The 22,047-nt window shown below is 35.4% G+C and overlaps 1 long non-coding RNA gene across 1 annotated transcript in view; it reads right to left on the bottom strand.

The window, feature by feature from the left end:
* Nucleotides 1–19,721, bottom strand: part of LOC129006135 (uncharacterized) — a 406,817-nt gene extending 387,096 nt beyond the window's left edge. The window contains exon 1 of the long non-coding RNA XR_010127438.1: nucleotides 19,599–19,721. This is a non-coding gene — a long non-coding RNA (uncharacterized LOC129006135). The remainder of the gene's footprint in view (nucleotides 1–19,598) is intronic.
* Nucleotides 19,722–22,047: the final 2,326 nt, after the last annotated feature.

A 22,047-nucleotide genomic window follows, 5' to 3' on the forward strand; every position in this document is an offset into this window, starting at 1 on the left:
ACCTAACAAAAACAAGCAATGGGGAAAGGATTCCCTATTTAAAAAATGGTGTTGGGAAAACTGTCTAGCTATATGCAGAAAACTGAAATTAGACCCCTTCCTTATACTTTATACAAAAATTAACTCAAGATGGATTAAAGACTCAAATGTAAAACCCAAAACCATAAAAGCCCTAAAAAAACCTAGGCAATACCATTCAGGACATAGGCATGGGCAAAGACTTCATGACTAAAACACCAAAAGTAATTGCAACAAAAGCCAAAATTGAGAAATGGGATCTAATTAAACTAAAGAGCTTCTGCTCAGCAAAAGAAACTACCATCAGAGTGAACAGGCAACCTACAGAATGGGAGAAAATTTTTGCAGTCTATCCATCTGACAAACGTCTAATATCTGGAATCTACAGGGAACTTGAACAAATTTACAAGATAAAAACAAACAACTCCATCAAAAAGTGGGTGAAGCGTATGAAAAGCCACTTCTCAAAAGAAGACATTTATGCAGCCAACAAGCATATGAAAAAAGCTCATCATTACTGGTGATTAGAGAAATACAAATCAAAACCACAGTGAGATACCATCTTATGCTAGTTAGAATGGAAATAATTAAAAAGTCTGGAAACAACAGATTCTGGTGATGATGTAGAGAAATAGGAGTGCTTTTACACTGTTGGTGGGAGTGTAGATTAGTTCAATCATTGTGGAAGACAACATGGCGATTCCTCAAGGATCTAGAACCAGAAATACCATTTGACCCAGCAATCTCATTACTGGGTATATACACAAAGGATTATAAATCATTCTACTATAAAGACACATGCACATGTATGTTTAGTGCAGCACTATTTACAACAGCAAAGACTTGGAACCAACCCAACTGCCCATCAATGATAGACTGGATAATGAAAATGTGACACATATACAAGATGGTATACTACGCAGCCATAAAAAAGAATGAGTTCATGTCCTTTGCAGGGACATGGATGAAGCTGGAAACCAGCATCCTTAGCAAACTAACACAGGAACAGAAACCAAACACTGCATATTCTCACTCATAAGTAGGAATTGAACAATGAGAACTCATGGACACAGGGAGGAGAACATTACAAAATGGGGCCTATTTTGTAATGTGGGAGGAAAGGGGATGGAGAGCATTAGGACAAATACCTCATGTATGTGGGGCTTAAAACCTAGATGATGGGTTGATAGGTGCAGCAAACTACCATGGCACATGTATACTATGTAACAAACCTGCACATTCAGCACATGTATCCTAGAACTTAAATAAAAAGAAATATAAATCATTCTACCAAAGAGACACATTCATTTTTCATATGTTCATTGCAGCACTATTCACAATAGCAAAGACACAGAATCAACCTAGGTGCCCAACAATGGTAGACTGGATAAAGAAAATGTAGTGCACACACATCATGGACTACTACATAGCCAAACTGAAGGAAATCATGTCCTTTGCAGCATCATGGATGTAGCTCCAGGCCATTATCCTAAGTGAATTACACAGGAATGGAAAGCTAAATACCACATATTCTCACTTATAAATGGGAACTAAATATTGGGTACTCACTGACATAAATATGGGAATAATAGACACTACAAACTACTGGAAGTGGGAGGGAGGAAACTAGGGCAAAGTTTGAAAAACTAAATATTGGGTATCATGTTCACTACCTGGGTGATGGAATCAATCATACCCCAAATCTCAGCATCATGCAGTATGCCCATATAACAAATCTGCACATGTACCCCATGAATCTAAAATAAAAGTTGAAATTATAAGAAACAAGACTAATTTTATTATACAATCTTTAAAGAGATTTAAACTAAAGAGTTTTAGTTTGTACACAGTCTTATATTCCAGGAACAATGTTCCTTAGGGGAAATATCTAAATGTTTTTGTTTGGTCTCGTATTATCGAAAATATTGATATAATACGAAAATATGCCTGATACAGTATTGTTTAACAGAGTCACAGAAAAGTATTCCTGGTCCCTTTACTGTTATTTTTAAAAATTGTTGAACAGCTTTGTAGAGCTATAAACCATATAACAAAATTCTCCCATTTGAAGTATTCAGTTTAGTGATATGTTGATATACTCATAAGGTTGTGCAGCTACCAATACGATCTCATTTTAGAACATTTTATCCATCCCTTAAATCCAGTAATGCCTTGGAATAGGACTCCCTATATAACCTTTGATATATCATGCTAGTGAGGAAAATTTCTGATCATAGCCTTTCTGATCTCTTTAAGAAGCAAATTCTCTTCCTCTTTATGTTGGGTACTTAGTTGTTGATCTTTGGATGGGGCAGAAATGATGCAGTAGCATCTGAGATCACACTTCCTAGCAACGAAACAGAAAAAATACTAAAAGAAAGAGTATGATCAGAGTCTCTAAGCTACTTCTAAGCCAGATGTCACAAGTAAATTAATTAAATTAAGAACGGATTTTTTTTCTCAATACTAAATTCCCATACAAAATATCAGAGTATAGATTTGACCAAATTACTAACTTTTATGTTTTATTGCTAGTTTTGTGTTTTAGTAATACTAATGATATCACAGAGGTATATAGTGGTACAAATACAAATTTTTCCTAAGGCAACATATGTTGCACACCAAGTGGCTAATATTATATTGAAAGAAAATTTATTTTAAATTGCCAACCTTACAAATGCATGAAACTCTTAGGCAAGAAATGTTATTGTATTAGTAACATTGTTAGTACTTTTACCATTTCCTGATATATTATCTTAATTTTCAGGCTTCTTGTAAAGTATAAGATGAAGCGACTTTGGGGCAAAAGAAAGCAGGGCAAAATTTCCCTTACAGCGTTAAAGTTATTGCAAATAAGTTGTGTGGCTCATTTTCATAATTGTTTAATTAAAATACTTTTGGATCTCGTTTTTCCATAGACAGGAATATGAAGGGCCAAAATATGCCGTAGCTTATATCAGGAATCACCCTGATTATAGATATCCATCCCTACCTACCCTGTTATTAGTAGCTAATAGCTTTTTGTGTTGCAAAGCAAGTATATTAACTATTGACCAACTGGTAATTTTTAGATGAAAAGAGCCCTATGCAATTATTGAATAGTATTATAATATTTTGCACCCACTCATCAAATTTGTGTTCTAGTGTCAAGTGATAAAATTTGGAGACGAGATCTCATTGGCTATATCTAAATCAAAGGATCTAGGGATTGAGCCTACGTAGTGAGCCTTCCTTGTACTGTCTGTAAAATTGAAAGAACATTTGAATCTGTTCGCCGGCTCTACTTCTGTGTGAGTTTGCTTTCAAAATTTAGCTCCTACAAAAGGTACCATAGTGCTGTTCATGTAGAAATTGTAATCTTCATTTCTATGTATGTGATGTTAAAGAGTTTTAAACTCAATTGTTAGCAAAAGAATACGAGTACAAAACCAATAGTGGGTTTGGTTGCATGTTTTAGCAAAATCATGAGCAAACTGAAATCTGGTGTGCAATTTAAACCACAGTATGACTGAGGGTTCACAAAGCAAATTAAGGATAGGATCTTTATAGCTATCATAGTTAAAAAAAAAACAGGTGTCTATTAACATGCTAAAATCATAAGCCAACACAGAAGAAAGATAAATTTACAAATCTAGAAGATAAGCATTACAAATCATTGTGTTTGGTCATCTGGATCTTGTTTTGTGGATATTGGGTGGATGCTATCTACCCTATGCCATTGTCCACTTGATTTTAAGATCTCAACTGAATGACTGCCTGACACTTGAGTATTCCTAAGAATCCTTCTCTTGAAGTTTCTGGCTGCAAAACTTTTCCAGAGATATGAGAGTTCCATGTATCCTTAATTAAGACCCCCCCTTGGAGCTTTACTGCTATGCCAATTGTTAACAGTATCCAATAAAGTTTTTTTCCTCTGGAGTTTTAAAGTCATCATTTAATGATTTTAAGATATAAGGAAATGACATTAATCTCTACCATTAGACTAGCTGCCTTGTTTGAGACATTTGCAGTATTTGACTATGGCTGCTTTTAAAAGGTTATAGTTCAAAATTTGAGATAACATTCCTAAGCACAGGGGCTCATTTGTCATTAACCCATAATGGGGAAGATAAACCACAGAAGGAATTGATCACTTTTTCTTTAAAGTCAGTGGTAAGACTCAGGCAATGAAAATTCAAGTGGCCCAGGTAAAATATGTGTGGTACAAGTTGTTTTGTCTTACTCTACAATTCATTTTCTCTTATGAGCTTTTCTTTCTAATTGCACAGCTTCTGCTATCTAGTGTAGGGAAGCTTTTTCCAAAGTTTCTCAGAACTAGTTAATAGAAGGAGCAGGTTGCATAAACAAACATATTAAGTAACCACTATATTAAAGATGAAAAAGTTAATTTTCTCTGGGATATTTTGTAAATTAAAATATTCCAAATTTCATGGAGATTATTAATTAGGGATGAGTAAAAGTGTTTCTGAAATGTATTTGACCATAAAGTATATTTCGTGAAGAATCCTAGGGGATATATAGATCATGAAAAAGAGGAAAATAGTTCTATGGTTTGATCTGCTATAACCCATCCTCAACTTACCCATCATTCAAGACTGGCTTAAGACATCTACAAAGTTCTTGTGAGATTATTTTGGTCGACATCGACTTCTCCCTGAAATCATTTGCCAATATCACTTGGTTTGTTCATTTTCTTGTAATGAAGAATTAATTCAAAAGAATAAGCCTTTTTCCACTGATTGTCAATTCCTTGATTATGTTGTATGGTTTAAGATTGTACTCACTAATCTGGATGCATATGGCATAGCATTCCATCTCTGTTCACAGACTGTCTTCTAGAGCAGAAGTCTCCAACCTTTTTGGCATGAAGGACTGGTTTTGTGGAAGACAATTTTTCCATGAAAAACTACATTGGGGAGATGGTTTTAGGATGAAATTGTTCTACCTCAGATCATAAGGAACGTGCAACCTAGATCCCTCACATACACAGCTGACAACAGGGTTTACACTCCTATGAGAATCTAATGCCACCACTGATCTGACAGGAGGCAGAACTCGGGTGGTAATGCTCACCCACTGCTTATCTCCTCCTGTGTGGTCTTGTTCCTAATGCTACCGCTCTGTGACCTGAGGGTTAGGGAACCCTGTTCTAGAATCTTCTATCTGGAATTTTCTGTCTCCATATTTACTGTTTTCATCTTTCTCAAATTTTATTTATCCTTTAATTTGCAGTAGAAATGCATCTTGTATATGAAAGTCCCTCCCACCCCTAAAATCTCTAATCAGAAATTAATTTCTCCACGTTTTGGAGATTAGCAAGTAACAAAGCAAGGGGGTGGGGAAAAAAAGGAAGAAAAACAAAGTAGCAAAGCAGTTATTTATGTTCTTAGATACGTATTTTGCTTTTTGCTGGACAAACAGCAAACCTAGGTAGGTTACCAGTGGTAGATGAATAAGTAGTTGCTGCTATATAGATACTAATTAGTAAGCATACTTCGGGGTTTATTTTTTAGCTTTTCAGGTAACATCATAGAGAAAAATTAAGGTTTCTTCCCAGATACTTTTATGTTAGCATTAACTGCCCAATTGGTTCTCTTTGCCTGCTGCCCAGATAGAGCCAATTTATCAAGACAAACGAATTGCAATGGAGAAAGAGTTTAACTCATGAAGAGTTGGCTGAACAGAAGACCAGAGCTTTATTACTCAAATCAGTCTCTCTGAAAATTCGGAGACTGGGGTTTTTAAAGATAGTTTGGCAGGTAGGGAGCCAGGGAGTGGGGAGTGCTGATTTGTTGTCTTAGAAATGAAGTCATATGGAGCCAAAGTGGGTTCTTTTTGCTGTCTGCTGTTCCTGGATGGAATCCCAGAACTGGTTGAGTCAGATGACTGGCTTTGGGTGATGTCAACTAATGCATCAGAATGCAGAGTCTAAAAAATCTCAAGCACCCATCTTAGGTTTTACAATAGTGATGTTATGTCTAGTAGCAATTGAGGAGATTAGAATCTTGTGGCCTCTGGCTACATGACTGCTAAACTGTAATTTCTAATCTTGTAGCTAATTTGTTAGTGTTACAAAGACAGTCTGGTCCCCAGGAAACAAGGGAGCTTGTTTCAGGAAAGGGCTGTTACCATATGTGTTTCAAAGTTAAACTATAAACTAAGGTTCTCTCAAACTTAGTTCAGCCCATGTGCCCAAGTTCAGGAATGAACAAGGGGCAACTCAGAGGTTAGGAGAAAGAGTCAGTTAAGTAAGATCTCTTTCATTGTCATGATTTCCTCACTGTTATAATTTTTGCAAAGGTGTTTTCAATTAAAACAGTATTGGGGTGGGGAAGGGATATAGGTTGAAATCAGGTATTCACCTTTTATAATTGAGTTTTGACAGCACATTTGTACTCAGGAAACTGACCACATTCACCCTCAAGTTGTCCCCAGCAAGAGAATATAAGAAGCAGTGAAGACTTTGTAATGATTTCCTGTTCAGTCTATATGAGAGGACTGGAGCAAATCCAATGATTCAGAAACACTGGTGGTACCAGGCTTGATGTCAGGAAGGCTTCGACTACATGATGCAATGAGAAAATAGTAGATGGTAAAATTCTGAGGTACAGGCGATAGATGTAAATCATGAACTTCCTTTTTCAGTTGTTACCTGCTTAAATATTTTCAAGAAATAGAGGAGCAGAGCAGAATGCACCAAACAGACCACAGAAGAAATTAATTCAAGAATGTGATGGATCAAATGGAAAATAAAGTAAAACAACTGGCAGGAAGAAAAAAAAAGAAGAATTTATTTTGGTCCTTCAGATCAGAACCAATAAAAAAGAATACAGCTCAGCAGAAACAAAGGATTGCTTTTCCTGATTGAATTATCTAGTCAATAATAGGCATTAGAAAAAGAACACAATGAGAGGAGGTGCCAGCTGGGCTTCGTGGGTCAAGTAGGGGCTCAGAGAGCTGTGAAACTCACTTATTTCCTGCATCAGGACTTACTTTGGTCCTGGATGAGTAATATTGAAAGATATATGCTTAAAATATTCCTAACGCCAGGATTTGTTCATGTGTTTTCTTTCCCAAGGCTATAAACAGCAAAAATTTTGTTGTAAGCTTCTCTGTGTCCTCTCTCCCTCTCCCCCTTCCCCTTCCCCTGAAAGCAAAAGGAATGTTAAAAGCCCATTTTTCTGTGACCAGCAGACCTTATCTATGCTCCCAATTCCAATTCCTTTTATACACAATTTGTAAAATCCTGTGAGATCTATCTCCTTTGCCATGCCGCTGCAAGGTCATAAAGTAGATAAAACTTAAGTTACAATTCCAGTTTTCCTCAAGATCTGAGACATGTTCATTGTCTTTGTTTCTCGCTCTGGTAACATCTTCCCACCGCATGTATTTCCTGAATTAAAGAGTTTAAAAGATGGTCAAAGAATCTAACACCGGCTACCTGTTCGGGACCCCTTCCACGCTGTGGAAGCTTTGTACTGTCACTGCTCAATAAAGCCTACAGCATTTCTTCTCTCGGTCCGATCCGTGTCTCTCTCTCAACGCGGGCTGCCGCCACACCAAATCTTTGGCGTGGCTAAGGCAAGAACCTTTGACGCTACAATAACCAAGAAATTTTATTTAGGCCTGCTTTGATAAGCATATGATATGATATGATATGATACGAAAATTTAGGTTATTAACAAGCAAAACAGAAAGCAATCAAGTCCTACAATCACAGTATTATAGAATCTATGAATGGAAAAAAAATTTAGAATTTATCCAGCCCTACTTTCTACACATTTACAGTTCTCAGTCTTCTGTCCTACTATTTTTCCAGACTTCCATACTCATTAATGACTCATTTTCATATAGATAATTTTTGTTTTTTTGATGTAAGGCTAAGCTGGTAACAATTTTCAAACATGTTTTTCATACAATTTAGAGCTATGAATTCAGAGAAGTGGTGGTTTTTAGTGAATTCAAAAGTAAGCCAAATAAGAAAATAGTTGGCAGGAAACATTATTAATTATTAATGGAAAAGTATTTTTGGTCAACTTCTTGAAAGTGAATAATAGTACAGTCATTAGGCATTGAGTTATTCAATATAAGATGCAATACTGAGGAGGCAAGTGTAGAAGCTGGAGATAATTTAGGCAATGTCATTAATGATCAGTCTTAACCACAAAAAATCTGCAAAGGAACTAGACCTCCAGGGCAATTATCTCTACTCAGAACTGTGTCTTGTCAGGGGAACAACGGGAGCTAGTTGTCTTTAGCCATATGTTCATGGCTGCTTAAATGCATGGCAGAAGGCAGGCAGTTCTTGCCCTGGGATAATAACCATCTGCAGGTTGTAGTACCAATTGCCTCTGAAATCAATTGCCTATTCGCAGTCGTGTATAACATGCTTCATCCCACTCAGTCTGATCACAAACCCTATTTCTTCCTGAATTATGAAACTATGGCCTCCCACATAGCTTACACATCTAGAGGATGATTGCCAGCCTATTATGATAATCACATTGCTATTCTCTGTTCAGGTTGGATCCATGAAAACAACTCAGATTGCCAGTTCAAACACACATTTGCCCTTGTTTGAAAATCTGGCCTTTCCTGAATTGAGGTTCCACACAAGAAACTTTTCCTGTGATCATTTTTGAGCAAATGGAATAACTGTTGACTGAGACTCATTGTTGATAATAGGACCCCTCTCTAGAGGAATAAAATTAATACTTTAAAAATTAAAAAAGTCAGATAAGTATTAGCAGCAGCCAATCATCACCTAAAAGTTCTTCATGAGAAGCCACTGTGTGGTGCATATTAAAAAGGCATATTCCTGAACCCCATCCCAAACTTAATGTATCCAAATATGTATAAATCAGTTTGTTGGAATTCAGAGGCAAATGGAGAATAGTTCATATTTGTACTCCAACTATAAGCAGGACACTGAAAATTGTGAGGTAAAAATTGGTAGAAAAACTTTACGTGAACTGAAGTAATTAAATATCCAGAGAAGTATAAAAGAATGACCCCTAGGTGCTCAGGCAATGTGATATGTCATTCAAAGATATTAATTTCTCAAAATAAAGAATGTATTTCCTGAAAACAGCAACTGACATAAAAATGGCATACTTGTCATTGTCTAAATAATGCCAATTAAGTAGCATGTTAATCTACATGATCAAACTATCATTATCTTGAACAAATTTAGGGATGTGAAAAATGATACAGAAGGTTTGTCATTTAGCTCTTCAGCCTTCCTCAGCCTAAGGCTGAATTTCTCATTTTTCTTTCCAGCTTTATGGAGGTATATTTGACCAATAAAAATTGTATATATTAAGGGTGAATTTGAAGCTGAAGCTGGATGTCAGATTTGGGCTAAAAATATCAAGGCTTACATTTGGTGTTCTCCTAATAATTTATTCAGCTTCCCTAGTAGCAGTGCTAGAGATATAATGAAATAGAAAAAAAACAGACTTTTGCTCTCCTGGATGATATAGTATAGTAGATAAACTACAAATGAATAAAGCTATAATGAATAAATTAATTGATTATTTGGCAAAAAATATTTTGGACTGAAGTTAGGTAAGGGAAGATCTTGCTGAGGAAGAACCTGAAGAATGGACTAAAACCTGAAGAGTGAGAAGAAGCCAGCCAATATGATGAAAATTAGGTTGTGGACTATTAATACTTTGAAATGGTTTCTGCCATTTACTGAAATATCTACACACGGGAAGACATGACAAGAGTACGCACCAGCCAGAAGCTGGGTGACTTCATCTCACTTCTTTACACAACTGTTCTATGGATTCCAAGAGTAGAACTCAAGATCCTACTTCTGCACCTACCTACCTTTCCAGAAATTGTTTTGAAACAATTCGGCTAGGAGGCCTTCCTACTGACAAGTAAATAAGCCTCTAGTTTAATTTCAACAAGTGTTCACATTCTGAAAGCAGGAACAGTAAGAGAAAACAAGGTAAAATATAAATTTTAAGAGAGATTTAAATATACTGGACATTGTTAAAAATATGAGAAGTCGCTGTAAATACAGTATTATAACTGAAAGGAGACATAAACATTTGAAAAGTAAAAACTGTACATTATTAATTCAGTTTTAAGGTTTTAGAATTTTTCACATCATATTTACCATTAAGGAGGAACGATTATTTTATTCATAATCCCCACAACTCCCAGAGATGTACAAATCCATATGCTTTTACCTATATATTTACTAGGCTTTTATATATATCCTAGGGAACTATATGAAAAGTTCATGAGACATAATGTATGATAAAGTGAAGGAGGGCTTTTATGCTAGGCTTTGCCAAACTACAACTGTAAACAAAGTAAGGATCTTTGCCCTCCCACAGTAAGTGTAAGTTTAGCAGTTTCCCAATTTTTACCAGTGTTCCTGTTATGTTTCCTGTGCTTCATGCAATTATTTTAAGACTTTGCTGTGGTCTTCCCTCAGTCAGTCTTGGATCCTTCATTTTACCTTCTAGGATAAAGCTGCCAGGTGGTATTTGAAACTAAAGTTTCTCTTCTAGATAAGTTTTCGGTGGTTTCTAAAGTTGCAGTAAAACAAATCTCATCTTGTTGGATGTGTTTGTGGTTTGGTGCCCACAGATTTCTGGTAATGGCGAAGAGCCTCTTGCAATGGAAAGCAAACACCCAGGGAAATGATTGACAGACCATCATCATGTGAAAGGTTAGGGGAGAAAAGTAAAAAAAAAAAGTATGGAAAAACATGAGGAGAGGACCTGACATTAAGAGAGAATTTAGCATGTTCAACAAACCAAAAGAAGACTAGCGTGGCTGGAGTATTGTCGAGGGATGGAGGCTCACAAGATGTGGGGTTGTACCTCTTGATTGGGTCTGTGTTGTGCAGGGCAAGGGAAAGGCTAATAGAAAACCATAGCCTGATGCACACATTACAAGGTCTACTGAATACTTCTGGGGGACTGGATAAAAGGCAGCCAAGTTTGGTTTCTCTCTCCAACACCCTCCCCTATAAAAAGAACTAAATTTGCAAAACAAAACAAAACAAATAAAGGCAACAAAAACAAAAGAGCATGTATGTTACAAAAATATGTGATAAGATAGCTTCACAAACCCTAAAATATGAGCAGGTTGGAGACAAATTAACTTGTCCAGAATCATCACTATCTTCAGCAACTTCTCTCTTGTTCTTTTGACCACAGGTGGCCTCAGTCAATACCACAGCCAGGTTAAACATTTCCTAATGATACTATAGAATAAATGAGACACAGGGAAAGTAGGACTTGTAGAAGACCTCTCTGCTGAACAGTGTTTGAATATGTTCTAAAATTGATCCAGAAATATGTCCAGTGAGTAGACTGATTGAAGCCAAACAGATTCAGAGTGGGAAGCTGAGGCAGCTCACTACCACTTCTACAGGCTTGTTTCACTTCCCTGTAAGTCAGAAGGAGAAATGTGTGATTGGGCCATTAATACATTCTTTGGTTCCACCTGCCTAATTTGAAAGCTCATACCCTCAGTTTTAAAAAAAAGGGGAAAAGGTCTAGTCAATGGGAAATGTTCAAGATAAAGAATTTGTCAAAGGAGGAGAAAACCCTCATGAATGTGATGCAGAAGGAGATAAACCCTACTTTTCTTATAGTTTTCCCTTTTTTTTTCCTAGATTACTTTCCCTATAAATACTTTGTTGTTTGTACTACATGAAGCAAGTTTATCTCATAAATTCATTCATGTTAACATTTTGGAAAGCCATAATACCAAGGAAAAATTAACAGTAGAAATTCTGGCACCGACACAGATATTATTTTTGAATTAAGTATTATCTTTGACAACATGGAGTTCACTATGAAACCCTCCTAGAATTTAAATCACCTTCCTATAAATACTAAGAAGACAGAAAAACACAATTTTAGGGTCTGGAGCTTTTCAATGAAAAGTTTTATATGATCTACAATTAGACTAGGCAGCACAGAGTAATGGTTAGAAGTATAGACTCTGGGCCTACATGGCTTGATTAGAAATTTGGAGATTGTTCTGTATTAGCTGTGGTACTGCATCTCTGTTTCGTCAACAGTGAAGTTAGAACAATTACAGGATATACCTCACTGTCATTTATGAAAATTAAATAAGATCATATTTATAAAGCACTTAGAACAGTGCTGCGTAGGTGATGGTTAAAATATCAACTGGGTGACTGTGTTGACTAACAGAACTGGCATGAGTTTTAGCACTTCAACAGAGCGTGATACTATTTTTTTAGCCTCAATATAAAATCAGTTATCTCAAATTTTCCATCTAAGTCATGATTTTACTGTTGAACTACTAAAAGCCATAAAGAAATGTTGTTCACAATGCTACTAAATGCCCCAAAAACAGTGGGATAAGAATCAGGAAACCCAATGTTTGTACAAGCATTGTCCTGATCATTTGTGCTTTCATGAGCAAGTCATTAACTCTTCCACATCAAATAATTTATCTGTAAAATAGAAACGGTAATAATTTTGACTGCCAACTTCCAAGGAGACCACAAAAATAATCTGATCATCATGTGAAGTTGGGTTTAATACCTACTACAGTAAATAACAATACCACCTAAACAGAGTCTTAGATTTCAAAAGGAATAGGGGTCAGGGACAAATATTTATAGGGTTTGAGGATTAACCTATAGCGGTTTAAGTGGGCTTGTCAATGGATATCTGATTGGGATTTGGCAAAATCGTGATATAATGGTTTGGGATTAGTTAACACAGTGAGGTGAGGATCTTGGTAAGTCTTAAAGACAATTCCTTGATAATCAAACAGTTTGCCTATTAGAGCAATTCATTGCTCTGAGAAAGAGGCTGCTTGCCCAAATGAACAGCTATTGTCTTGAAAAAGAACTATTTGAGCAGTCTATTTCCTGTATACATTGATTTTTAGCAAGTTATTGCACCAAACAAGATATTTACTGGTTTACCACCTATCTTATCTTCCTGGGCACCAAAAAGAGTCACGCTGATGAAGGAATCCTTAGTTGTTAGTTTCATAGGTAAACTGTATAGATGCAGAGTCTCAAATCTCACTTTTAAAAAAGGAAAATAACTTTAGAAGGTAGAGCCACATAAAAATAACAGAACTGCAGTATAATGGAACTTTAGATATCACCTCATTCACATCATCTCATCACACTCCAACTGATGGTAAAGAAGATGAAACTCAGAAAAAGCAATTTCCCCACACTGTATCTCTAGAGTGACACAGTCATGTCACCCCCAAGTCAAGATTCCACTGGTGGGTCCCTGACCTCATTATCTAATCAGAAGATGTCATCTAAATTCAAGCTCACCAGACAATGTTGCTGTTCTTCAAGTTTCATTTCTCCCTAACTTCCATCAAGAGACAAGCTTCAAAATATTTAGCTGAAAAGAATGGATCAAAAGTAAATTAAATGCACAGCTGTGCGCAAATGGAGCCACATGCATGTAAACCTATCCAACAGACAAATTCAAAAAGATTTTAGAAGCCAGAGAGTTAGATTAGTAAAATTTGCATTCAAATTAAACATAAAAATTTTCTCCACAATTTCATCATTTCTTCACCAACTAAAGAGCTGACCAACGTGCCAAAGTTTGGCATATTAAGGAGCTTCCTTTAGCCCCAAATTGCCACCAGCAAAACAAAGCAATTTGCACTTTGGCAGATTGTTTTACAAAATTATTATAGGAAGGAAAATTCAAACCACTAAATTATGCCTAATAACATAATAGTTAAGTTTCCATCTTGATGATAATTAAGCTGATTATAAACAACTATGTGCTCTTAAGTATATACTTAAGGAAAGCCCAGCTTTTCTTTCATAATGCTGTTATTTAATTAGACCAGAAATGCATTTGATTCTAATCAGTTCTTTAGACTCCTACTGTATATCTAAATGTGGTTAAAATATTTCTATCTGGGGTATTTTTTAAAATGTGCTGTTTCTTTGTTTTTTAAACTTTGAGTGATTGATCAAAAAGTGTTTAGTAAGACACAGTCTATTCCCCACAGAGGCCTCATACATAGCAGTTAGACATAGGGCTCAAGATCAGCAGGTATGCTGAAAATTGTTTTTTTAATTATTAGCCACGTGACTTTGGAAAACTTACTATTCTCCCTGTTTTTTAGTTCCCTCATTTGTAAAATGAAGCTTCTATTGAAATTTTACATGAGAAAATACATGGACAGCACGCCAAGTATTCAAAAAATGTAAGTTATTGTTATGCATATTAAAAGCTTTTATAGTAAAATAAAAATAAGTCTATGAAAAGGAGCATTTGCTAGTTATGTAGCATGTTATACTGTAGTATTATAAGTTCCTCTTTTTTAAAAGCTCTACAACTGTTTTTTACAATAGACATGCTTCCAGTTTCCTACTTCAATAAATGGAGCATTGGCATGTAAAATTCAAACATTTTCTATAGTTATGAAATGAGTAAAATATCTGTTTTGTTTCTACATTTACTTTTATGAATATGTTACTTATTGTTCAAAGGAGCTGTTATCAATGGAAGCACACAGTTTTGAAAATACCACCTACTTCTGGAGGCGCAGTTTACAGTGCCTGATCTCCTGATAAGCTATGGACAGCAGTGAGGTCCCTGGCTTCATTGTTATTTAAGACAGCCTGAACTTTTCATTTTGGCATTTACTAGGTGATATATGCTAGGTGAGGTGTGTGTGTGTATATGTATATATATGTATGTGTATATACATAAAATATATATGTATGTGTATATAATATACATCTTTAATATAATTTTAACACAATATAAACTTTAAGGGTATACAAGAACAATAAGCTATAAAAGATCATTTTATATCTTTTGATAAAAGCAGCTAAGTCATTTTGGCTTCTTTCCCTGCCACATTTTAGCCTATGCGCTAGTGCACACAAATACACACACTTTCTCAGATACAGCATTCTACCTGAAGAATTAGGAAAAATTAGGAATTCCATCTGAAGAAGGAGGAAAAGGTCAGACTTCTCTTTTAAAACTTTTTTTTTAAGTCAAAAGAGACTGTAACACCTTTAAAAAAGTCCATCAGCTTCCCTGAGCTGTACTCATATGTTTTGAAACATCCATTAGCACAGCTAGAACATGAATTTTTGAAAGGTCAACATTAAAAGCAACTAGAATAAATGTCAAGTCTGTAGTCGAATTATGATAAGCCACTAAAAAACAGTTTATCTTACCTGAGTCTGACATTATACCTGAGCTTGCTTCTTTGAATTTCTAGATAAAACCATTTAAAATTCCTAGGTCTCCTTAAATAGTAAGATGGTATTCTCCATTATATTCTTATGGAGATGAACATAAAAATATATTTTACAACTATTAGAGCAAGATGAAAAGCAATAAGGTATAAGGGGGAATTTGAAAGCCAACTGCTTCCTGTAGTCAAAGTATGACATACCAGAATTTGCTCAGAATGAGCAGGTCTAGGGGACCCACAATGGCACTTGCCATTGTGTTCATGGGATCTAGAATGTGTCTGGAGGAGCTTTCAGAAATGACCAAATTACTGAAAACATTAAAAAACACAGAGGTTATAGTCCCATCTTGCTAACAAAACCATTTTGCTTTTCTGTGTAATAATGTATTTGTGTAATTTGGAACAGAATGTAGCATTGATATATGAATTCTACCTTTCAGCATTCTCGGAGTCAGATGAGTAGGCTCTGATAGCACTGAAATACAAGTGTAATGAAAGTATCATTTTATTATAAAGGTAATAATCTATAGCTACATACATCCAGCAAAGCAAATCAGCTTAAATGGACCCATTATGTTTTCCTTAAGGGATATTCCAATTACCTCTTGAAATATTTAAGATTTAAAGAAAGCCAATAAATGTCAGTTTTCAGAGCCTAGGAAGACTAATATCTATAGAATGCTTCTGAAAGCTATTACTCTTAAAGATAAGATCCTTGAGTTTCATCTTAGAAGAAAAATACTTTCTTGATATGGTGTAGTGTCTTGAAGTCTCAGTCACATCACTCAAGCCTTGAAACACATTGGAAGGTTCACTTCTAATAGGTGATTTCAACCTAATGACTGTCCACTCCTTTTCATTTCCTCATTGCCACTCTACTCACACTAGTGATCTAGGACTTGAAGTCTAGAGGCTTCATTGAAGACAGAATAAGAAAACACAATAAGAATACCATGGCAAGTGTAAAAGACTAAAAAGAAGAATATTCTATATGAAGGATAAATTACTGATTTTTTTCATACCTATATTTTATTTTAAAAAGTCTCAGATTTACATAAAGATGCATGTTTAAAATAAAACAATATCAGTGTTACACTTACATGAAAAATTAGTCTGAGTTTAAGAACTACAAAGTTAAATGAGAACTTTGAAAGTTTAATGCACCAAATAAAAATGGGTTAAAATAAATCTATCAATGGCATTCCATATCCTTCAGAAATATCTTTAATATTCCTTTTTAGCAGAATTTGTCATTTCAATGATTTCCAAAAGAATCCTCAAAAGATAATCCATTAGCCTTTGATTATGTAAAAAGTTTTTTAATCTCGTTCATATTTAAAGGCATTAAGCTCTGTTTCTTGATGAGTCAAATAAGCACTTCTTTGGTATTTTGTGTTCTAACTGGGGACAGACTTGACTAAAAAAGCAAGTGCTGGATTTTAACTGAAAATGAGTATTGCTTTTCTTCTCTCAAGTGCCATTTATTCCAACCAGTGAATATGAAATGTATCACATAAATGCAACAATACTAGTGTTAAACCTTAATCTTTGTTAGTTCAGTATTCTAGAATTTTCTAAACTTGAGACTATCATACAGCTTCAGTGTCAGTGACATACATCTTCATTATACCTCTTCCTTGGATTTTCATGAAATTCTGGTTTTTGCTCCATTGTGATGATTGCAGTGAATTAACTTTATTTGCGCTAGCTTCCAGGGCTTTGGTTATTCGCCATCAAAAGAGGCAAAATAAAAGATTATTCCACAAAAGAAAACTATCAGTGGTTTTCATTTTCAGCCGCCTAAGTTACTTCTACTTTCCTTTAAAATGAATACATGTGAATATGGAATTGTGGTTCTTAAATTTTTATCATTCCCTAGGTATCCCCCTAACAACACATGGTACAACTTCCAGGCTCATTCTCCACCAAAATATTCCCAAAACAGAAATTTGGGAGCTTACATTTTTAGGATAAAAGTAAGTCAACAAGTCCTCAATGAGGTAAGCCATGGATTCGGTTGGGGCATTCTAAGAACCTAAGAACAGATTTAAGGGAAAAATATTCTGACTAGCCTTTCATTAGAACTAGAATTTCTGAGAATATTTTCTATTATTAGAGGTTGAAGACATACAAACTAAATAGTTAATATGATTATGTAATAGAGAAAAATGGCAAAATTAGAAAGTGAATACAAAGAAAAATACAAGACAAACTTATGATATACAGCTAATTGGAGGTCTTATTAAAAAAGTAGAAAAAAAACAAAAGCTAATTGTAAATTGACAGATGTTGACAAATACTCCCCTTCCCCCACCACACACATAAAACAGAGGTAGGGGAAGGGAGAGATTTCATTCATTATTATAATTAGCAACTGTGATTTACTAAGAAGAAATTAAAAGGTGTTGAAATTCTCCAGACAGAAACATGGTTTGACAACTGTGGTACATATACCTAGAAGAACATTATATAGCCTTTAAAAATGATGTCTAAAAGGAGCATTTAGTCAAATACAAGATATAAAGCCAACAAGTCAAATTGAAATTGTAGATGTCAGTGAATAAACATGTGATCATGATCAGTTCATTTGACCATTATGGATCCTAAAAGCAAATAAATAATAAAATTCATCCCAATAATTGTGTTAAGAACTGAAAATACTACATAACAGTCGCATTAAACCAAGATTCAATAGACATGAGTTGTGGGCTTATGAATATTTTTATAAGCTGTTGGTGCTTGGGCAATTACTTTATGTCTCTAAGCCTTGGGTTTTTTTATATATTATATGAGTAATGTAAGGAAAGAATGAATGTTTTCTCTCTTAAACATTTATAAAGAAACTATCCACCCTGTACTGGGCCATACACACTTGGCATACAATAACTTAACTATATTAAATAATAATATTATTGTAATTCACTTTAAGGATTGACAAAGGGGAGACAGAGGAAAGAAACAAATATGATCGAAGAGGCCAAATTTAAAAACCTGGTGCTCTTGTTAAAACCAAATTAATCACAATACATATTGCTTATTTTGACAAGTATGCCAAATTCCTTCAACCAATAATTTGAAATCTTTTATGCAACACTAAAATAATATTGTGCATCCCTTTTGGGTAACTTTGCATATACATGTATCTACTTTAGAATCTACAATAAAAATAAAATTCACTAAGCCAATAACATTTAAAATACTTGCCAGAATCCAATTATTCCTTCTGCATCCAAGATATTAAACTCATTATTACAAGCCTTGATCCTCTTGTAATACTATTAGTGAAGCTCACAATTTTAACCTGTAGCAAAATTCTTTCTGATAGGAAGTTGAAGTTGATTGAAGTTAATGGGAGTTGGGTATGAGCAAATGATGTCAGTCTTTGGTCTCAGATAAGACTATTTCCTCTCCACCTGAGGAGGTTTCTTCCCTGCTTTCATCTTAAGGCAAAGTGCTGAATACTGATGAAATAAGCCTTCATCTAACCTCACTGATTAATGTTTGGACAACTCACTTGGATTTTAAACAGAGTTTGGATTTGAATTTTGCATAAGGTCAGCGAATTTGTCAAAACCAATAATAGTTTCCTTTCCACAGACAGAACATGCCAGTGAATTACCTCAGGTCCTGACGAGTTGCCTTATTGTGATGTGACTTGTGTATTTTTAGTATTACTCTAACTACCTTTATGAAGAATGTGTATTGAAGTTATTACCAAAGATAAAGTGGATAGAATTGAATAACATTGAAAAAGTACAGAAAACAATAAATGGACCCAATACCACATCATGAGAGATGAATTCAGAATGTTTTCCATCTTACATTTTAGTTTCCTAAAGGATCTACAGAAAGGCGTACACACCAATATTGTGGGGGTTTTTCCTCCTAACTTAATAGAAAATTTCAAAAATTGTCTACATATCCTTTATTTTTTACAAAGAAATCCTTTGTTGAAAAGAGCCAAGAGATACGCATTCATGGAAAATTGAAGTGCATTTGTTTTCTGCATGTCAGGTGAATAGATGTATTGATGTTTGGGGGTATGGATTGAGAATAAACAGAGAGAGAGGGCATATGTGTAAATATACTCAGTTGAACTGCAGGATTTTTTTTCCTTTCCTATCATCCTCTAGGTCCCTGAAGTAACCCAGGACCCTGCTGAGTGCACACACACATAACCTCCAGAACACTAAATAAGTTTTCTCCCAGCCATTACTTATTATGCCTCAATTATCCTTTATCATCAGATTATAGGCTTCTTACAATTCACAACTGAAGAGGAAATGAATTAGTCTCTTTTCACACTGCTATAAAGAATACTATTTGAGACTGAGTAATTGTCAAGGGAAGAGGTATAATTTACTCACAGTTCTGCAGACTTAATAGGAAGCATGGCTAGGAGGCTTCAGGAAACTTAAAATCATGGCAGAAGCCGAGAAGGAAGCAAGCACGTCTCACGCAGCGGCAGGCGAGAGAGCAAGAGGGAGAGTAATGGAAGAAGGAACTGCCAAACACTTATAAAACCATCAGATCTCGTGAGACTCACACGCTATCGTGAGAACAGCATTGGGGAAACCACACCCATAATCCAATCACTTCCCACCTGGTCCCTCCCTTGACACATTGGGATTACAATTCAAGATGAGATTTAGGTGGGGACACAGAGCCAAACCACATCAGAAACATTCCATTCCCCCTGCACCCGCCGCCAAAAAAAAATAGTTTTCAGAGTGAGGAAGGCCCATTATTAGGATCGTTGTGTCTTCCAAAGTCTTGGCAACTAAAATTGTACTTCTTTCCTGAGTTTCCTAACATTAATGAGTGATTCTCAACAGGTGGTTCCTAGACCAACAGTACATATTGGAGTTACCTGTGGACTTGTTAGAAATGTAAATTTTCAACCAAGACCTATTAGTCAGAAACTATAGGATGGGGTCAGCAATTTGTGGTTTAACAAGACCTCCAGGTGATTCTGATATCTGCTAATATTGCAGAACACTGTCTGATGATGGATCTAACAATTAAAATTGAGTGGATGCAGCTGGGCGCAGTGGCTCACACCTGTAATCCCAGCACTTTGGGAGGCTGAGGCAGGTGGATCACTTGAGGTTAGGAATTAGAGACCAGCCTGGCCAATGTGGTGAAACCTCATCTCTACTAAAAATACAAAAATTAGCCAGGCTTTGGGGCAGGCACCTGTAATCCTAATCCCAGCTACTCAGGAGGCTGAGGCAGGAGAATCACTTGAACCTGGGAGGCGGAGGTTGCAGTGAGCCAAGATCACACCACTGCACTCTAGCCTGGGTGACAGAGAGAGACTCCCTCTCAAACAACAACAATAACAAAATTGAGTGGATGCTTGGGATAAGGAAGAAGCACATGCATTCTAAGAGAATGTGGTGCAAGTAACAGAAACCTAACTCACAAAGGCTTAAATAACAATAAAACATGCCTATACTTACAAACTATAAAAAAAATTTCAAAGCTTGCTAATCCTTTGGCTCAGCAATACCAAGGACCCAGTTTCTTTCCATTTATTATTTCTGCCATTCACCTTCATCTTGTCCTTTGCCTTCAGACAATTAAAAATAATAGCCTAAGGTTCAAAGATGCAGATAACACTCATTATGAAAAATAATAGGAAGAAAAATCATGTTAGTGGTTGTTGTCTCTAGTTAATGGAACTATGGATTATTTCTAGTTTTCTCTATTTATCATTCTGTGTATTCAAACATATTACGAAGAATATGTGTCGCATTTATACTTACTAGAAGGAGAAGAAGGAGGAGGAAGAAGACGAGGAGGGAAGGAAGGGAGGAAAAGAGAGGAAAGGAAGGAAGAGAGAGTAGAAAGAGGATTTTTAAAATCCTTTTTTTCTCCTATACATTCCTCAGTAATGTAAATATATTATCCTTGGCCTTCACTAAGTCCTGTGGAAAATTGTTAGTATAGCCTATAGAATACAAAACCTAAATCTATGAACCTATGTTAAAACAGACTGAACATTAGTATGTGAAAAATGTTTGAGCCCTGTTCCTTTTCACTTGGGGCATTTATTTTTATTTGAATACTCATCAAGCTAGTGGAATAATCAAGAATAAAGGATTATTTGCAAAAATTTAAATTTTTACATTTACATTTGATAACCAATGGTCTTTTTAAAATTTATACCAAGATTATTTTACACTCTTATTTATTCTGTTTTGATATATAACAAAATTAGCTTCTAGATAAGCATTCATGCATATCTCATGCAACTCAGTACTTATGTTCTTATATGTCAATTGTCCAGTAGGATTTATCTAATAATAGAAGAGAATATAATATAAATCATAGAAAAGAATAGAGACAAAATATGTTATTCTGCGTTTCATGTAGAAATAATATATCTTTCATTAAACTGTGATTTCATTATTACTATTACTACTATTATTATTATTGTTACTTCCTTCTTTACAAAGAGACACACTTATTCTCTTATCAGGTCAAAATAGTGGAGGTTGAGACAGTATGCTCTGTAGTTGGGCCATCTCTGGACTTTGTTGCAGCTTTAGTTCAATTCAGTTTCACCCCATTTTGACTACAGGATCAAGACTTTTCCCTCAGCAGGACTTGGGATCTGAACACTGGTGCGTTTCCAGCAATGTGTAAATATTTCACAGGTGAGCTCCCTGCCTTATGAATTGTGAGAAATCTATCACTTCTTTAGAGCCTGATTGACATTATTTTTAGGTCACTGGGATGTTCTCTTTGATCTACACCCCTGCCCCCTACTTCCTGAACCTTGGGAGCTCTCTTTCAGTCCTACTGCCCCTT

The sequence above is a fragment of the Pongo pygmaeus genome, chromosome 8 (assembly GCF_028885625.2).
Source record: "Pongo pygmaeus isolate AG05252 chromosome 8, NHGRI_mPonPyg2-v2.0_pri, whole genome shotgun sequence".
Taxonomy (NCBI): Eukaryota; Metazoa; Chordata; class Mammalia; order Primates; family Hominidae; genus Pongo; species Pongo pygmaeus.